Raw genomic sequence first — 12509 nt, forward strand, 5'->3', positions numbered from 1 at the left:
GTACAGAGACAAAATTTAGAGCTAAGATGAAAGGATGGACTATCCAGAGACTACACCATCAGGGAATCCATCCCATCATCAGCCACCAAACCTAGATACTAATGCTCATGCCAGCAAGATTCTGCTGAAGGGACCCTGATATAGCAGCCTCTTGTGAGGCTATGCCAGTGCCTGGCAAACACAGAAGTGGATGCTCACAGCCAGCTATTGGATGGAACACAGGGTCCCCAATGGAGGATCTAGAGAAAGTACCCAAGGAGCTGAAGGGGGCTGCAACCCTGTAGGTGGAACAACAATATGAACTAACCAGTACCCCCTGAGCTTGTGTCTCTAGCTGCATATGTAGCAGAAGATGCCCTAATCGGCCATCACTGGGAAGAGAGGCCCCTTGTTCTTGCAAACTTTATATGACCCAGCACAAGGGAAGGCCTGGGCTAAGTAGTGGGAGGGGGTGGGTAGGGGAGCAGGAGCGGGGAGGGGTATAGGGAACTTTCGGGATAGCATTTGAAATGTAAATAAAGAAAATAATAATAATAAAAAATGTTCATGGAACTTTGTTAAATAAAACTAATTTTTATAAAAAAAAGAATCAGATAAATAAGACCAGTGTACAATAAATTTATTAGTAATCAAAATGAATAGGTTTGTGTTATATAAAAATGTTCCATTTAACTCTTACAGCAACAGTACCATATGGAAAGATTTCGTTTTTAAATGAGAATCCTAAGGCATATTTTAAATAAAAGTTTCTGACTCTCATGACTGATGTTAGTAACTGCATTACGTATTGACTTAAATTAATATAATAATTAGATTTTAATTCTTAAATAAGAAGTAGTTTTCAACTGGTAAAACAGATGTCCATAAAACAATTATTAAATCAATAATACTCAAGTTAACATTAATTTAATTTAAAAGACAATATAATTATGTTGAAACTATATCTGATCTTAAAAAATGAACATTGTTCATTTTATTATAGCACAACTTTGTTTTTTCTCATTCGTTTAATAAAGCAATACTATTGAGTTTACTATGGTAATTTAATATTTCGACTCTTTATTTGAGAGATTGTATGCTTTGTCTATGTATCCTTTCATGAAATTATTTTCCATTCTGGTGCTTCAAATTATTCCTTGTTAAATAACCAACTCTGTTTCCACAAAACCTTGAAAATTTTATAATTTAGTTGAAATTGAGTAGCAGAGTTTCTCATGTAACTTGAAATTACCAATCGAGATATGCCAGAAGACTTTTATATTGTTTTTTTCAAACTGAAAATAATAAGTACTATTTATATAAAGATAATAATGAGAGCTATGATATTCTTACAATGGGAGCTATTCCAGGCGAACTGAAACATATGGAAAACTTAGAAGTGTTCAGAAACCTGAAAATTCTCAAGTTAAGGCTCTAATAACTTATATGTACAGCTGAATCCTTCAGATCCACGGAAGTGAATTTCATATTTTAAATAAACACCCAATTCTTTATGTGCCATAAAATAAGAATACAGTCATATATAAGTGAATACCTTCAAGATAATCACTTCATAGTTAAAAAAAAAAAAAGAAAGAAGCTATGTACACAGGAGGAAGTATGTTGTCCATTAGGGTCACAAAATGTCAGAGAATTATATCAGTGCAAACCATAAAAAATATGGACCATCATTCAGAAGCAGATACAAATAGCTTTTTGGAAGTAATATAGAATTGAATGATATTTTGTTTTCATTTATATTTCTTTTTAATAAAACGATTAGTGATTGTTTATCATAAAAGATACAATGTATGGGAAGAGAACAACTGAACAGGAGTGCTGCTTCAATAGATGCTAAGGCACTTCAGCACCAATATCAGTCTGTCTCCAAAGGCAATTAAGACCCAAGGTCTACTTTAATTCATTCCATCCCTGTAATTGGACACCTGACAGAAAGCAGCTCTAAGGAGGAAGAGATAACTTTGGTCCCAAGTTTAATAGTTAAGAAGAGTTATAATTCAATGCAGCAGGAAGTAATGCAGTTGAATTTTAGGAAGCTTGTCACATCTAGTGTGCTGCTAAAATAAATACATAAATAGTGAAACAAACAAATAAACAAATAAAAAAACACCAAAAATCAAAACACAAAAAAGTAGAAATCTTATTGGTGAGGCTCCTTTTAGCATCTTCATTTATTTTGAAATTGATTTATTCAGCATGCTTTCCATGAGCTGGTGCCACACACCTTCAGTTTGCATCCTGTCTACTCAGTTAAACCTCTCTATAAATGTCTCCAAAGACATCATCAAAATTACATCCTCGAGATGGTTCTAAATACACTCAAGACTACCAAAAATAACTATCACGATTACCTTACAAATGTCATTTCTCCCATTGCCGAGGGAATATATTCACTTATGACAAATAGGTAGACACTAGTTGATGGTCAAATGCAGCAGAAATATAATGTATCTTTAGAAAAAGAGCAATCACTAAGAGAACCATTAATTTACTTATCCCAAAGTATTTAAAATGTAACAGTTCTTTAATGTTCTCAGTCATTATAATCTATTGAAAAAAACTGAGCCTCTGAACTCACAAGAAATTGGAATTGATCATTCTTGGATAGCTCATTCTTTTTTCTAGTCAAGATCAACGTGACTGTCATTGATCTAATGAAGTTCAACCCCTTGAGAAACATCTGCCCATTCTCAGGTACATCAATGACATGATCTGCAATGAGCCCTCTCTCCCTCAGTCCTGGGTCAGTGGCTCTGTGTGTTGTGAGAAGAACATCTGTAACCTGTACTGCCAGTTTGAAAATACCACTATTCACTCTTCGGAATGTCACCTTGGTCAATAACATGGAGAAGCAAATGCAGAGTGGACATATAACCCCAAGTCCTTCTGATATTTTGTACAATGCTCCCTATCTCTACATTCTTGTCTCATTCATAAACCAAATGAACCAATGATCTTTTTTTTTTTCTTTTTTACACTGATTACAGATGTTAAAGATGTAGGTATAAGCACAATGTTTCAGGAAGGTTTGAGTTTGTGCATTTTGCTTTACTAGTTCACTATGTTTGACTTTCTTAGATGTACATAACTAATTGTGCCTGCCACGGAGACTTTTAGTTAGTAATCTGTTTTACACTTTCACATACCCCTGTACCTTCCAATTAAACTTTTAGCTCCCACTATTATTATTATTTCCTATCACATGTGTTAAAATATTTATTATTACTCTGCTCTTTACTTGATTACATTATCATGGTTCCATCCATGTTCACATGTAGCTCTTTCAGGCACACTTGGTTTTGTTTAAATCTTCTCTCCCTATGTTTCCTAACCTACATCAGCCCACTGTCTGCTTGCAACTATTTGAATCTAATCCTTTCCCTCTCTGCTTCTACATTACGTATCCTACCCCTTAAGTGCATTCCTGCTTTGGTCCGTTGCTAGTTTCATGAACAAAATGAGTATTTCAGGCTAAATGCACAAAACACAGGATTGAAAGCTGGCGCCTCTATTTAAGATAGAATATTAGCAACTTCCATTTTGAGACCTGGTTGATCTCACTCAACGTAGTTTTCCAGTTGCAATAATTTATTTACAAACTGCATGAGAGTTCAGATTTCTATGACGAGTATTATTTCATTTTATATATGTACCACATTTTCACAGTCCATTTACCATTTGATGGACATGTAGGCTAATTCTGTTCCTCGCCTCTTGTAAGTAGGCAATAAACACAGATGTGCAGTAAGTATGAAGTAGGATATACATCCCGTGTCTTTTGGCTTAGACACGAGATGGCATATCTGGGTCATACTGTACTTCTGTTTCTATAATTTTGAGTAACTTCCAGTAACTTTCATTTTCAAAAGTTACTGTACAAGTTTATGTTGCTTCAGCAATGAAGAATGATGGACTTTCTGACATCAGTGAGACGGAATGGTAAGGCATTTTCACACTTCATTTATATGACAACTAAGGATGTTGAACATTATAAAAAGTATTTAATACCCATGTATATTTAGTTTTGGCAATTTTCGGTTCAGACCCTTAGCCCTGTTTTTATTGGAATTTATGATTTTATTTTATTATTATATTATAAACTATATAGTAATCTTTGCCAGAGATGTAGTTGGTAAAGAGTTTGTCCCACTTGACTGGCTGCATCCTGTCTCAATTGATCATTTCATTTACAGGTGACTTTCCAACCAATTATTGATCAGAATTCCCCAGAGGCACCAAATCGAGAAATGCGGTTATCGTTTCTCCTGGTTTTTCATAAGAATTTCATTGTAAGAACCTATTGTTGAAGATGCCTCACATTTTGGTCTCAGGACATAGAGAAATCAATCTTGAACTAACCACAAAACACTCTCCTTGCTGGATATCTTTCACAGTGCTTTAAATTTCTATGTATTATCCAGGGGGAGAAAGGTAACATTATTAGTCTTTGTTACACAGGGTTGGATCGTGAATGCCAAACTGTCTACCCTCTTGGCAAGATGTTCCCACTGGTAAATAATGCCCCAAGAGGTGAAGACTGGTATGACTTTCTTGATTTGATTTGAGGCCTTCTGCAAGGAAGGAATTCATGCCTCATACTCTAAAGAGGGCCAAAACCTATAGCTGGGGAAGCCATTGGCCCAAGGAGAGAACCTATTGATGTAATTTTGACAAATGATTATGTTGCCAAACTTTATTAAGAATATTCATATGCATATTCATGGACTTATGGTGTTTTCACCTTTGACAAGAGAAGTTTGTTTTAGTAGAGGGTAGTGCTTAATAACCATTCGAAATGCTGAAAATAAGTCATTGGATCAAGAAAATAATGCTAAAAATAAGTGAGATCTGTATCTGGAGATATAATGGAAGACTAGATGGAAAAAAAAATGTAAGAGCCAAGGTATAGAAAGGAATGCTGATTAAGACTATTCTCTGAGTATGACATTGCTGTCATGCACATAGATGCTGTAGTTGTATGCAAAAGATCAAAAGTATTTCAGCTCCAACTGGAAAGCAAAGAAGTTCCTGATGCCCTACCTCTAGTTGAAAAGCCACGGCAATATATGGATATTGAATAAAAGAGAATTGCTTTTTATGAAATGGTCGCCATCAGTAGGTTACCCTTGCCCCTGTGGATTGCCTCATGAAATTATGCAAACAGGCATCACAAATAAGATTTACTGATTTATAAAGAAATAGAACACAGAGTTTGGAAGAAGTTCTTGGGGGAATGGGAGCTTTAGAGAGGAAAATGACCAATATACATTGTGTAAGTAAGTGAAATTATAATAAAAGAGAAGTACAAAAGACTAAGTATTAATTATAAACAAAAACCAGATTTGTTGATTTTTTGGTAGTGGTATATTATGCTTGAAGTATAGAATATTAGTATTATTTCTGCTTATAACATGAAGTTTTAATTATTGTAAACACAGAAAGAAGAAAAAAGGAAAAAAATGGGAAATTGATATATAACCTAACTTTTCTAATAATTTATTTCTAACTTTTCTAATATCGATTTTTCTTTTCTTCTTATAAAATGTAATATAAATTTACATCCTCAATGTTTTTTATTGGATAATTTTTAACTTACATTTCAAATGCAAAGGCATAGTTTATAGTTAAAGGCTCTGCTCTGTGACATGATCCCATGGTCCAACTATGAAATTCTGTACCGACTAATCAGTAAACACACAACCTGCTCTCCACTCAGTTCCAGATAACATCTACTGAACCTTTTGTTTCAGTGAATTTGAGGAGTCCTGGGAGAAAAATCATATACCATGTGCCCCTCTCTGTCTATCTATATCTCTCGGTTCAATGCCTTCTAAGGACATCTGAGCTGCGGCATGTGTCAAAAGCAATTTGCTCTTGTAACATTATGCTATAGATAGAAAATATGAGTATGCTTGGAAAAAGTGTGGTAAGAACTTGAAAACTGAAAAAGTAATAGCTATTAATGAGTTTAGTGGACTGTAAACTATAGTGGGTATTGTGTTAGGTCAAACTTAGGAAAAGAAAATACCACTTACACTAGAAACTTGATTTAAACACAGCTTTATTTGTGGTTCAAATTAGATACAGAACTTTGCAGATTTTATGCTTGGATTGAAAATAAACTAACTGCAATGCAGTCTCCTGATAGAGCCTCTCCTTTCCAAATAGCAGGTTTTTCTATTAAAAACCCAACCACACTAAGCATGCCATTGGCATAAACAATACAATGAGCAGTGAGGACAAAGCTGACCAAGGTAAATACAACAGCAGACATCTGTCCACTTCTTCCTACACTCTTAGAAGCATAACCCAGCATCAATTACCTGTGAGTTTCTGATGAAAGAACTTGGTCTACTAGCCATTTCATTCTCAGAGGGGATTAACTTATTCTAGAATCTGCACTCATATTTCCCCTTTGTCCATCAACAGCATATCAGTACAGTGATGAGGGCTAATTTCACTTTGAGTGGCGCTACATAGTAACCACATCTTGATTCTCAAACTATCACCAGGTTCACAGAACCAAATGTGGAGAAACAAGTGATCACCAGATGATGGGTGACGTCACTTTGTTAAAAAAAAAAAAAAGTTCATGTTTTCTAAAGTATATGAAGCAAAAGTATTAGAAGGCAAAATGTACTCAATACTTACTACTACAATGTCTCAGACCAATTTTACACTTGTAGGCATAGCTCTCCCTACAGGCCATATAGTGTTTCGTAGATATTTGTGAATCTTTCATATATATTCCTCACATAGATAATCATTATTAGAACATAGCTCAAACTTAAAGACAGCCCAATATTCTGCTGCAAGTTCCCACACCATGCACAACCCTGATTATGAATCGTCAAACCAAGTTTGATATTTTTATTTATTTTATTTTCTTTATGTACATTTCAAATGCTATCCCAAAAGTTCCCTATACCACCCCCCCACCCCTGCTCCCCTACCTACCCACTCCCACTACTTGGCCCAGGCCTTCCCTTGTGCTGGGTCATATAAAGATTGCAAGAACAAGGGGCCTCTCTTCCCAGTAATGGCCGATTAGGCCATCTTCTGCTACATATGCAGCTAGAGACACAATCTCAGGGGGGTACTGGTTAGTTCATATTGTTGTTCCACCTACAGGGTTGCAGCCCCCTTCAGCTCCTTGGGTACTTTCTCTAGATCCTCCATTGGGGACCCTGTGTTGCATCCAATAACTAGCTGTGAGCATCCACTTCGGTGTTTGCCAGGCACTGGCATAGCCTCACAAGAGGCTGCTATATCAGGGTCCCTTCAGCAGAATCTTGCTGGCATGTGCATTAGTATCTAGGTTTGGTGGCTGATGATGGGATGGACTCCCGAATGGGGTAGTCTCTGGATAGTGCATCCTTTCATCTTAGCTCTAAATTTTGTCTCTGTACCTATATCCTTTCATGAGTATTTTGTTCCTTATTCTAAAGTTTGACGTTTTTATTGTCAAGCTGAAGATTTCCATGAACACTGACGTCAAGATCAGAAAGTGCTTGTGCTAAAGTAAATAAGCAGTCGCTCCTGTCGTGAACTGACTTTCCTATCTGAAATTCTGGGTTTCAGAGACTAAAATCCTTGATCATTCTAAATTTTTGGTGTACCTCCTAACCTCTAAACGGCTAGGTACGTCAATCAAGATATTTCATTTATAACTTGGTTTGATTCTCACCACATTACCCCCTAATATACAATTATGGGTCAGCTTTTGATTTTTAAGTATAAGATACGCAGACACATACCAACTCCTAGAATACTGTTTGTCTCTCTAAGCATGAGGTTTAAATCATCTTCTTGGGTTTAATATACTGAATTTTTATCTCAAAACTCACGGGAATCCACTGGCAATAAGTCTGTCTAGTCAAATCAGTAAAGCCGCTGTGTCCTATGGTCTTAACTCTCATTCCTGAATATTTCACCCTTCTATGGAAGATAACTGAACAAATTTCAGATAACCTGAGAAACTTCAGATAAATAGATGTACAACAGATAACTAGACACATTTCATGTAACTGGACAAACTTCAGACGCCTGGACAACTTTCTTCATCTAATCAATTATTAATTTGAACTGATTATAGGTTTTTAATTATACCTTAAGGAGATATATATTTACATTAAGATCTCAGGAATTATTTGGAGTCTTACATTATAAGAAAATTATAGAAATATATATTCAAATGGGACATTACTATTTATATAGCACATCAACTTAGTAACTGTACTTGGTGCTATAAAAATAACTGAAGAAAGTGCTTCAGAAAAGATTTTTGAGGAAATCTCTGAGCTCAGAGACCCTATAAATAAAAAGATAAGTGAAACTTGTCTGGAACATAATGCTGCAAAAGAAGCATGCTAATTCTAGTCAGAAAGAATGGGTCCATAGCAAGGTAAAATCCGGCCAAAACAAAACCCAGTAAGTCATAGCAATGATTACTATGGCTCCATTTGGACTGTATGGCAATAATAATGCATCTTCTGGGCTTTAGTAAATTTAGACTACTTTCCATCCATAGTACTGATTGAGGAACACAGTTTTTCTTGGGATAATTCCAATATATGACATTAGGTTTTCTTAGCTTAAGAACATCACAAAATCCTGGAACTTAAACATCCTAGGTTCTCCATCATTCTCCATGACAACTTAGATTTCTCCCATCACAACTTCATCAATGGCCTCCCAGGCATTCCTCACAGGAAATCTGACCCTATAGTAAACGGATTGGCTTCAGAGACTTTCTGGAACTTTGGTGCAAGTCCAGATGAACACATAAGTCTTTCATTTTGTATGTCTGAAAATCAGCACTATGTGAATAATACTGGCAAGCTCTACAGCCAACTTGACAAACCTTGTGAACCTCTAGCACAGCTAGAGTAGTCTCTGTGTGCCTTAGTGGCCAAACCTGGAAAAATCCTTCTCCAAAAGGTGGATTTTGAAAAGAATTGATTTAGAAGGTCCCTAAATTCAGGCTCTCTCGTTTCAATTAACTTGTAATTTCACCAGTAAAAGATGACTCTTAGGACATTTTCCCTACTGTCAGGTGAACTGTGTGTGAGGCTTCCTTCTCACTGCACATAGCTTTTCAGTAATTAGTTCTGCTGTTTTCCATCCTGGCTTTGTTGGGAATGTTACATGTACTCATGTTCCCTTCCACAACAAATTTTACATTTTTTGCCATCTTTTTCACTCCACATGAAACCTTCTCTTACTGCAGACCTGAGAGGAGGCAGTAGTAATCACGACACAGCCTGAATGCTATGCTCTTTTGAAATATTCCACAAAACAAATTATACCCCTCCAATTCTAGACCCACTGGAGTTCTCAATACCCAGGCAGGGAAAAGTCAGATATTTTTAGCGGATGGCAATATTAATAATGGCCTCTAGTACATTTTGCAGCAGTCCTAAAATCTTGAGAACACATTTACTTTTTTGTCCTATGTCTATGTTCATAATAGAATATCAGATGAAGATCTGATTACAGCATTATAAGGATTCCTTAGCTAACATCTCCAAATTTTCCTATATTCATTCCATAGTTTCAAAGGCCTAGAGGCCATGTTTTTTTGTTTGAACAAGAAGCCTGTTTCTCAACACCAGTATTTTGTATTTTTTACCAAGCAACTTAAGGAAAATTTATTTTGGTCCATGGCCTAAGATGGCATTCATACGACCAGAATAGAGAAACATAGAAGCAACTGGTCATATTGTACTGTAGTCAGGAAGCAGGGAGATGAACAGTAGTACTCAAGAAGTTCACCTTCCCTGTTTTTTCACTAATTCTAAACTCTAGAGTATGGTACAGTACCTCCTATATTCATAATAGGTTTTACCTCCTTATTTGCAGAAAATAAATAAAGAAAATATCTTTGATTAAGAAAAACTTAAATTTCTATATAGGTTTTATAGTCAAATGTTCTAAAATGTTTTAATTGGGGCATTTATAATATAGTCATATTATATATAACAAACAAAATAGTGTTTGTAGATTACCTAAAAGTAACTAAGAATATTAAAATTAGTCCTGAACATATAAAAGAAAATTCAGTGAATTTCAAAGGAAAAGATGTCTGATGAGTCTATAGTCACTCGCACATACATATTCTCATATGCCCACTTCTCTCTTTACAAAATGTTTATAGCAAATCTCATAGTGCTATTAATCTAATTATTATTACATGTGATTGTTACTTTTAATTTGGCTCACCAAAATCTAGAATAATCTAGGATAGAGTCTCATGTATTTCTCAACCAGTTTGGCTTGTAAAACTTTTGTGGAGAGTTTCCTTGGTTACTTCAATTGTGGTGGAAGAGCTAACCTGAGTGTACACAGCATGATTCCATGGACTAGGCCTTACAATTTATGGAGAGAGGCACTGGGTACCAGGAAGTATGTTGGTATCTATTGCTATCTACTAACTGTAGCTATATCATGGACCTTTCAATCTTTCTAACTCCTGAAAACTTGAAATCCCTTCATTGGTAGACTGTAATCTGGACTTGTGAGCTAAGTCAAACATTTTCTTTTAATTGGCTTTTATCAAGTTATTTTGTCACAGCAATCACCCCCACAGTCCCTAGCAGATTACCCAAGCAATCTTAGGATCACTGGTGAGTGGAACACAACTTCTGCTCCAATCCAATCTCACATGGGACCTGAGACAGCACTAGGGAAGCAGAGAACCTTCCTGACCAGTGGCACAAGCCCCTTCCAGTCTGCGCCAGCACCATGTCACCTGGGCACAGAGTCAGCCTACACCCTGACAGTCCCTAGAGGACTGCCCACGTGATCTTAGGATCACTGGTGAGTTGAACATAACATCTGCTCCAATCCAATACTGACAGGCCTATGACAGCAGGAACAAGGACACCAGAGTCTTTCCTGACCAGAGGCTCAGGTTTCTTTTGATCAGTTCTGGTTTACCTTGGTTTGAACAGACCAGACAAATCCATGGTCCTCAAAGGAGACAACACTTCCACACACTGTAATACGCCCAGGATCTTAGGACAACAGAATCCCAGGATAACAGAAGCTGGGTCACACTATTATTTGAGTGTCTCAGAGGAGTTTGACTGCCAAGAACTCAGACACATCCAGAATCTCAGGTTAATAGGAGCCCACAATCAAAGAATCACAGAGAAATCTGCACTCGGTGAAGTCCTGAATCAACTTGGAATATAGGAAGGAGAGGCTCCAGTCAGATATATTGAGGGCAGCAAGCACTAGAGATAATCAGATGGGAGGAGGCAAGCATAAGAACAGAGCAACAGAAACAAAGGTTACTTGGCATCATCAGAACCAAACTCTCCAACCATAGCAATTACTGGATACACCATCACACCAAAAAAAAAAAAAAAAAAAAAGACATGGATCAAAAGTCACTTCTCATGATGATGATGATGGAGGACTTTAAGAAGGAAGTCCTGGAAACCACAGGTAAACAGAAGACTTTAAAGTGGAAACATAAAACTCCCTTAGAGAATTACAGGAAAATGCTACCAAACAGGAGATGGAATTGAACAAAACCATCCAGGATCTAAAAATGGAAGTAGAAACAATAAAGAAAACCCAAAGGAAGACAACTCTGGAGACAGAAACCCTAGGAAAGAAATCAGGAACCATAGATGTGAGCATCAGCAACAGAATACAAGTGATGGAAGAGAGAATCTCAGGTGCAGAAGATTCCATAGGGAACACAGACAAAATAATCAAAGAAAATGCAAAATGCAAAAAGATCCTAACTCAAAACATCCAGGAAATCCAGGACACAATGAGAAGACAAAAACCTATAAAGAGATGACAATGAAGATTATTAACTTAAAGGGCCAGCAAATATCTTCAACAAAAGTATAGAAGAAAACGTCCCATACCTAAAGAAAGAGGTGCCCATGAAGATTCAAAAAGCCTACAGAACCCCAAGTAGACTGGACCAGAAAAGAAATTCCTTCTGACACATAATAATCAGAACAACAAATGTACTAAGTAAAGACAGAATATTAAAAGCAGTAAAGGGGAAAAGGTCAAGTAACATACAAAGGCAAGCCTATTAGAATTACTCTAGACTTCTCACCAGAAGATCCTAGACAGATGTTATACAGACTCTAAAAGAACACAAATGTAAGCCCAGGTTAATATACCAAGCTAAACTCTCAATTACCATAGATGGAGAAACCAAAGTATTTCGTGATAAAACCAACTTCACGTAATATCTTTCAACGAATCCAGCCCTTCAAAGAATAATAACAGAAAAACACCAATACAAGGATGGAAACCACGCCCTAGAAAAAAAAGCAAGAAAGTAATCCTTCAACAAACCTAAAAGAAGACAGCCACAAGAACAGCATCCCAACTCTAAAAACAAAAATGACAGGAAGCAACAATTACTTTTCCTTAATATCTCTTAATATCCATTGACTCAATTCCATAATAAAAAGGAATAGACTAACAGATTGGTTACACAAGCAGGACCCAACATTTTGCTGCTTACAGGAAAC

This window comes from Mus pahari, chromosome 22 (assembly GCF_900095145.1).
Source record: "Mus pahari chromosome 22, PAHARI_EIJ_v1.1, whole genome shotgun sequence".
In the NCBI taxonomy this organism is placed as follows: domain Eukaryota; kingdom Metazoa; phylum Chordata; class Mammalia; order Rodentia; family Muridae; genus Mus; species Mus pahari.